The sequence below is a fragment of the Sparus aurata genome, chromosome 18 (genome assembly GCF_900880675.1).
Source record: "Sparus aurata chromosome 18, fSpaAur1.1, whole genome shotgun sequence".
Taxonomy (NCBI): domain Eukaryota; kingdom Metazoa; phylum Chordata; class Actinopteri; order Spariformes; family Sparidae; genus Sparus; species Sparus aurata.
Window position 1 is genome coordinate 13,390,044 of NC_044204.1, and position 7,235 is coordinate 13,397,278.

At 40.7% G+C, this 7,235-nt stretch overlaps 1 non-coding gene across 1 annotated transcript; it reads right to left on the reverse strand.

Annotated features, from left to right (window-relative positions):
* Positions 1-648: 648 nt before the first annotated feature.
* Positions 649-730, reverse strand: trnal-aag (transfer RNA leucine (anticodon AAG)). Its single transcript has one exon. It is a non-coding gene; the product is annotated as a tRNA-Leu (tRNA).
* Between the last annotated feature and the right edge of the window lie 6,505 nt (positions 731-7,235).

Genomic DNA, 7,235 nt, shown 5'->3' on the forward strand with positions numbered 1-7,235 from the left:
ACTAATTTTGTTGACACATTAATTGGGGCAGACCATTTCATAAAAAAATATTACAACCTTAATATGAATAAATGTAACATATTCACCTGTCAAGGAAAATTGCAAAGAACTTCCATGTTTCCATGTCTTCTGTTTCCAGATGTAACTTTACCTTTTAGATGTTGGCTAACATTTTGCAAAAATGATGAGTAACCTAAAAGGGATGTGGAATCTCTGTAGATTACTCTAAGAATAGACATCTGTGCCAATGAAATCTTTATCTTCCATAAACAGCCTTGTTGACTGAGAGCATGTACAGTTACCAGAGGATGGTTTCAATCCACCGACCTCTGGGTTACAGGCACAGCACACTTCCGCTGCGCCACTCTGCTTTGCACAGAAGTGTTTTGAGGCTGGGACAAACTCGGAGCATTCAAGACTGGTAAAAAGTTGCAGTAACAAAAAATAGTTGATACACTTTTAAAAAGATGTGGCCACTGTTTAAATTGAGAATTGCATGAGGCGTCTGCCAGCATCCAGTGTCTTTCTGGAAAGAAGGGACATACATGCAACATACACTATTCTTCAGAGATTAAGGCTTCAGTAGAGCTCAGCACATGTCTGAATTATGTAACACCATCACATTATCAAATGATTAACACTGTGAAATGGCAGTGGTGGGATTTGAACCCACGCCTCCTGGGAGACTGGAGCCTTAATCCAGCGCCTTAGACCACTCGGCCACACTACCTGCATTACCTTGGTTTCTACAGTCAAAAATGGAGTGCGATATGTGGATATGCACAAAAATGTGGACGTGTTTCTACCAGAAAGACAGCCAAAACATTCACAATTTGAAATGAATGAGCAACCTACAAGGAGGGTGAAAGCTGTTGATTACTCTCAGAAGATACATCTGTCTTGTATGTGTGCCTTTATTTTCATCATGAATAAGTTGCCTTAGAACAAATGTATGTATCCTTTATGACAGTGTTGATTTTCAGCTGATGGTGAGGTCTAACACACAGACTGATAACTCTTCACATTAGTATTGAGGTTCAGGCAGGTCCCTCAGCAACACCCTTTAACCATCTCCTTACATTGTTTTTCTTTTCAACACAGAAGGACCTGGCACATAGAGCGAGGTTTAACAGGAGCAGGAAAGCTGAAGGAGGGTCATCAAGGTATCAAGGTTGCTCAGCTGTCTATTGACACTATTGAAGGGTCTAAGGAAGGGTCAGTTAGCATCCATATGTCCTGCATGCCTTTACACCAGGGCTGACCAAAGTGCGGCTTGTTAAATGTTTTGAGCCCAAAATAAAACAATTCTTAATTAATTCATTATGTTTCATATTCTGAGCACGACAGGTGACACTCTGTCCAGGAAATGAGCTAATTAGGGGAACTTGGGAAGAACTCTGTTCTTAAGTCACAAACCCAAGAGGGAACAAAAATGAGATTAGACTTGAAAATATATCACCAGATTTGTTTCTCACTTGCCTACTTCTGTAGGGTATCATTTCGCGTCTTAATATAACACAATGGATTTTGCTTTTGGCCTGTGGTCAGCTATTAAAGCTGCAGTCTGGCGATTTGAGAAAAAAGTGGACTTAGTCAGAATATTTGAATGATACAGCTCCCAGGTCCCTCCTTCTTACACAGGGGAGCCTGCTGTGCAGGAGCAGGCTTGTAACCAGGGTAACAGAGGAAGCCAGATAACCAAGACAGCACATTCAAAATAACAACAACATCATAAGCCCTGACTGTTCTATTTCTGACCAATACAACTAAATTACTCATGCCGATCACTGTAGTAACCCTAATAACAAACAATATTCCTCACATCGCGGTAGACAAAGTTACCAACTAATCATTACTCGGGGCAATATTTTCTCTCTGAAGCATGAGTGACATTATTTCTCTACACCAATTCAACCACTTCAGAGCATAATGAACACAAAACTACGTAGCTCGACTGCAACATTGTATGGCCATATGCGCTATTGTGAGTTTTACTGTAACCACCGCCACATAGCCCTGTGGTTAAAACATAGAATTAAACTATAAAGCAGTAGTCCTTACTTGTCAAGCAGACTAACAGGTAACTCTGCGTCATTCTGGTGTCTATGCAGCTCCCTCCACCTCTGAAATGATGCTCCGATATTTATCCTTATTTTCTCTCCAGCTCGGTCCAATTCTTTCTTTTTACACTGCTTTTCTTCATCAGTCTTCTTATTTCTTGTCTTTGATGTGGGCAATGGTGGGACATGTTTCGGCTCTGTTGTTGTTGTCTGTTCTCCGCCATTGTTTACAGTTTGGGCATGAAGTATCTGACCAGGTAAGAGCAGGCACTGTGTCTGCACGGGGGAGGGGCACTGCCCAGTACACACTGCGCGAGGGAGGGGGGCTGCCAGCAGTGTATGCACGAGAATGACTGACACTTCTCAGACACTCCCCTTTGTTCTGATTGGTTTTACACAGCTGATCTGTATCTTATTCTACTGTCAGATTTTAATAACAATTTGAGCAAATATAACACACAAAAAATGTTACAGACTACGAAAAGGTTTGGTCATCCCAGATTTGCACCTTCCATGAGTATGCAGTTTTCCTCATACGCATCACATAAATAAATGCATCACCTAGATACAGGTTCATCAGAGACAATATGTCGAGCGGGACATTTGGTGTTCATCTGTGCCCAATGCCAATAAGACATTTAACTGCAGAACAAGAATCATGCTTTAATAATGAGAATCTGTTGGCATCCTTTATTGTGAGGGACATCATTCTCAGATGATGCAAAAAACTGAAAAAAAATGAAGGGTGACAAAAAAATCCATGTGCACTGTGAGGACAGAGGCAGGTTTCCTCCTGGAAAGGTGGAGCAGCGGTGCGTCACTACAGCACACTTCGAGCAGAGCTTCATCAAGTGTCTCTCAGTAGATAGCCTCACACACAGGATGGCACACACAGTTCCTGTTTTCCCGAAAAAGAAACAACCTCTTCATGCCCTTCCTTCCTTATCGCGAGGAAGGAGACCAAAAATGTCAAGGGGTGTTGTGTTTGTGTGAGTGTGTGTTTGTGTGTGTGAGAGAGAGACCAAGTGAGAGAGAGAGAAAGCGAGAGAGAGAGAGAGAGAGAGAGAGAGAGAGCAATATCTTGGCCTGTGCTGGTTTACCCAATCGACGGAGCTTTGAGCAGAATGGGCTGTGAAACCGCCAGCAGCGTTATCGACAAACCGTTGAGAGATTAGAATTTAGAACACCTCCTCCCTCTGCCGGGCCTTTCTTCTGTCAGAAAAGATAACTTCTCTGCAATCCATGGGAGGGGATTACCAAACAGCTGCTCACATCACATCACATACACACACACACACACACACACACACACAAAACCGTCATATACATACAGCACAGGCTTTTGCACTCTCAGCACCTGCACTCCCACGAACACACACACCTTTGCTTTCAGAGTTGTAAGTCCCAGCAATTGAATTAGACTTTGGCAGACTTATTGATTACACACAAGGTTCCCTCACTCTGCCTGACAGAGGGTTATTGTTGGCTGGAAAAAGAACAACCCGCTGCTATTGAGCAAAGTTCTCTCTTTAAAAATCTGTTACTGAGCAGATTTAGTCAAAAGAAAGAGCTTCCTGCAAATGCCTGCTCAGGTTATTCGGGGTCTGAGCTAATGGCATCTGTTTGTGGGTGGACTGCATCGGGTATCGACTTCAGGTAACACAAAAATGATGTCAGTGACAAAGGCGGGATCAGTAACTTAACCCTAACCTGAATGGTTTCTGTCCGACTTCTGCAGAGCAGTAGATTGAAGTACATTCTTAAACCATTTTCATTCTCACAAATTCAACCATCAACAATCAGGGTCTGTAGTTTTCTGTCTTAAACATAGACACCAAAGTGTTGTCTCCAAAAATAAAACAAATGACATTGAACTTGAGAGGTGTGAAGACATTGCTATTAGCCCACAATGTGCTATTAATAACTGGAACTTGAGCCTTGATTATTACATCCTATTTTCTGTTGATTCACATTTTTTGGCAGATAACTATTAAACAAAATGTGACAATTAGAAAAATAGTTACAAAGGTGGCCTGATCTGCTGAAGTGATAGAAATGGGTGAAAACTTTTTTTGCTGACCTAAGTTAAACAGAAACCAATGCCAAGTTCCCTGGAAATATATCAAAGAAATGACCAGCTACTTATTACCTGCTCATTGAAAAATAGCAAAATATCATTACTGAGTGATCATTGTGGTTCAAAGAACAATTCAAATACGCAATTTTGTATTTGACAACAATCAACAACTACACCACTGAAACCTGTAACCGCGCTCAGTATTCTAGACTGGAACAAAGGTTCGACCTCCAGAAGTATACAGACCCTATATGTTTTGTGCAACATTGTTAAGGGGCCCAGTCAGAGCTGAAATAGTCCTCTGCAGAGGCCTGAAAATGACAGACCACCGACGATCCCATTCAGTCTGACAGAGCCTGAGGGATCCGCAGGGAAGAATGGCAGAAAATTCCAAATTCCAGGCGTGCAAAGCTTGTTGGGTCAAACCCAAGAAAACCAGAGGATGTAATTATTGCCAGAGGTGCTTTTTTAAGGGACATTATTCTGTGAAAATAATGACTGTTGGTTGTTGGTAAGTTTAAAAATACACACAGTTTGTAACATACACTTTTTTCCAACTTTGTCAGGGATTTTTGTGTGTGTCTGTCTTGAATTAACACAACAGGTTGAACAATCACACTTAAACAACAACTAAAAAGCCAGCAGTCAGGGGTTATAGACTGCAGCTATACATCTGGTTTTCTATAAGTGTGCTTTATTGATCCATAGTTGTCTACCGACTCTGACTACTAAGACGCAAACCTCACAATCTTTTTGATCTGAGATGACATATGACACATTTTTTCTGTCCCTGTGGGAGAAATTGTTTGAAATACCGAAAGACAATTTTCCTCCTGAGAACAATAAGACTGATCTCATCTTGGTTATTTTCACAGTACTCTCAAAATCATTTCTTCTGCACAAGCAAAGGTCCTCAGTCAAATATGTCTTGAAGGTCAATGGCTGAAATGAATGACCATGACAATGATTTCAGTTTCACTCAGCATTTCAATACAGCATGTGTTTTAACTCATATTGATTCAAAATAATTTAGACTCAAAAAGGTAATGAGGTATACCATTACACTTTATTTAAAAGCAGTTCACAGACAATTTTCAACACACATTCAAGTGTCTAAAATTGAAATCAAAGCTACAATATGACTGAGAATGTCAAGCTTTTAATATCAAGGACAACGAAAATAGAGCGTTACCCTGCCAGGGCCCCCCACCAGTCAAACATAAGCTATGGTCCACCCACATACTGTGTGAGACTCAGCACCATCTGATGAGGATAATACTGGTGTTGGATAACCAAGATGTACCTGCAGCAACTTATTCTGTTCATTTTTATTCAGTGTATTACTCTTGTGAGAATTCACTCTCCGTCTTATTGTGAGTGTCCTCAGCGTACCTTTCAGCACAATGAAAGTACTCATTTAAATTTTTTCTCTCCTTCATTCATTATGTTTTACTTCGCTTTATCGAATTTGAATGTGCTCAGTGTACGTATCAGTAATTTAGTGTTTTATTTTTTGTCATTCACCTCTTGACTTGAGTGATACGCTCTCGGCTGGTTTGCCTTGATACCAAGGCCATCTTACATTCGACGCACCACTGTGACGATGAAGAGGGTTACTTCATCAGCATCCCTAGCAGCCTTCAGCCGGAAGAATTAGATCTTCATCGACAGGATGGATGAATCCTGGGCTCGCTGAGGGATGGTCTGGGGGAACATTGTGTTCAGCAGGCCTCTTTACAGCAGTGAAGACGTACTTGATAGAGGTAGGTTTATATTTTTTAAACTCATGGTGCCGATGTAGTTTCCACCCATCAGATCAGATGACATTTTCCTGCGCTGTAGCCAGCTGATATAGCTCGCCAGCGTTAGTGGTATCACCTTGTGATAATATTGTAATCCAGCGGCTCTTAAATTGCTTCTGTTACAAAGGCAAGTTAACTGTAAGTTAACTGTTAGCATGCTAGTGTGCGGCAAGGATCTGCTGTGTGGCTGCTACTCATTGATATTACTGCTGTGCAAAATCATGTCAAAACAACATGTATGTGTAAAGGGTTAAAAGAAGAAGAAAAAAAATGTCAATACAGATATTAAAAAGTCATAGAGACTGCAGTTCAGTGTCTGATCAAGGTCTAATTCATGGTTAAAAACAAGTTAAAAGTGTTTAAAAGAGTCATGTGGTTTAAAAATGGACACTCCTAATACTCAGGACAGGTCACTAGGTGGCGCATAGCGCTGGGGAGGAACTTGAAACCCTTTAGAGGCATGTTCTGCTCAACCTGCAGTTGAGCTGAACGCAAGCTAAGTTTCTGCTTCTTTGTTCCAACATACAGGTGTGTTAATATTCCTCAAAACTATAAGCATGTACCCCAGTATAAGGGATAACTGCATTGTTAATCCTAAGTGAGAGCGTGTAATGTTGAGAGTTGAGTCGTTTTGCAGTAAAGTGTGGAAATAGAGATGTTCGCTATATACTGCCATGCTAGGCGAGCGGACCTGTTGCTAATGAGCTCGTTAACAAGACACAGTACAATTGAAGTGCCATGAGACATGTAAAAGGGGTCTGTTTTGTTTGTTACTGAGTTAACAGATATGTGAGTGGTTGCATGAATATGTGATTTAAGAGAGAGACATAAGCACATTGATTTGTTATGATTTAACCAGAGCTAATGCTGAAAGCTAAAGGTTGAAATATACTCACTATCAGAATATATCGTAGTTTTATGTGTAATTTGGTAAGAGTTAAGCTGTGAAAAACGTGACAGTAACCAAGTGAGAGATAATTGATTTTGTATTGTTCAGTGTATATGGACATTCATTTTGTTTATTTCATGGTGCTGTTGTTTTGAATGCGCTAACATGCTATGGATAAATGTATGTTTTCGTAAGATATTGCAATGTCTGCTATACTTGAAAGTACTGCAATTCACCTGATGCAATACTAAGTATTTTGGTTAATTTTGGAAGTCAATTGTCTAATATCTCTTTTTGTTAAGGGCAGAATAAATCCTGCAGTTGAGCTGAACGCAAGCTAAGTTTTCTGCCTCTTTGTTCCAACATACAGAGCTGCAGGGTTCGGAACACACCTCTCCCTGGTACCC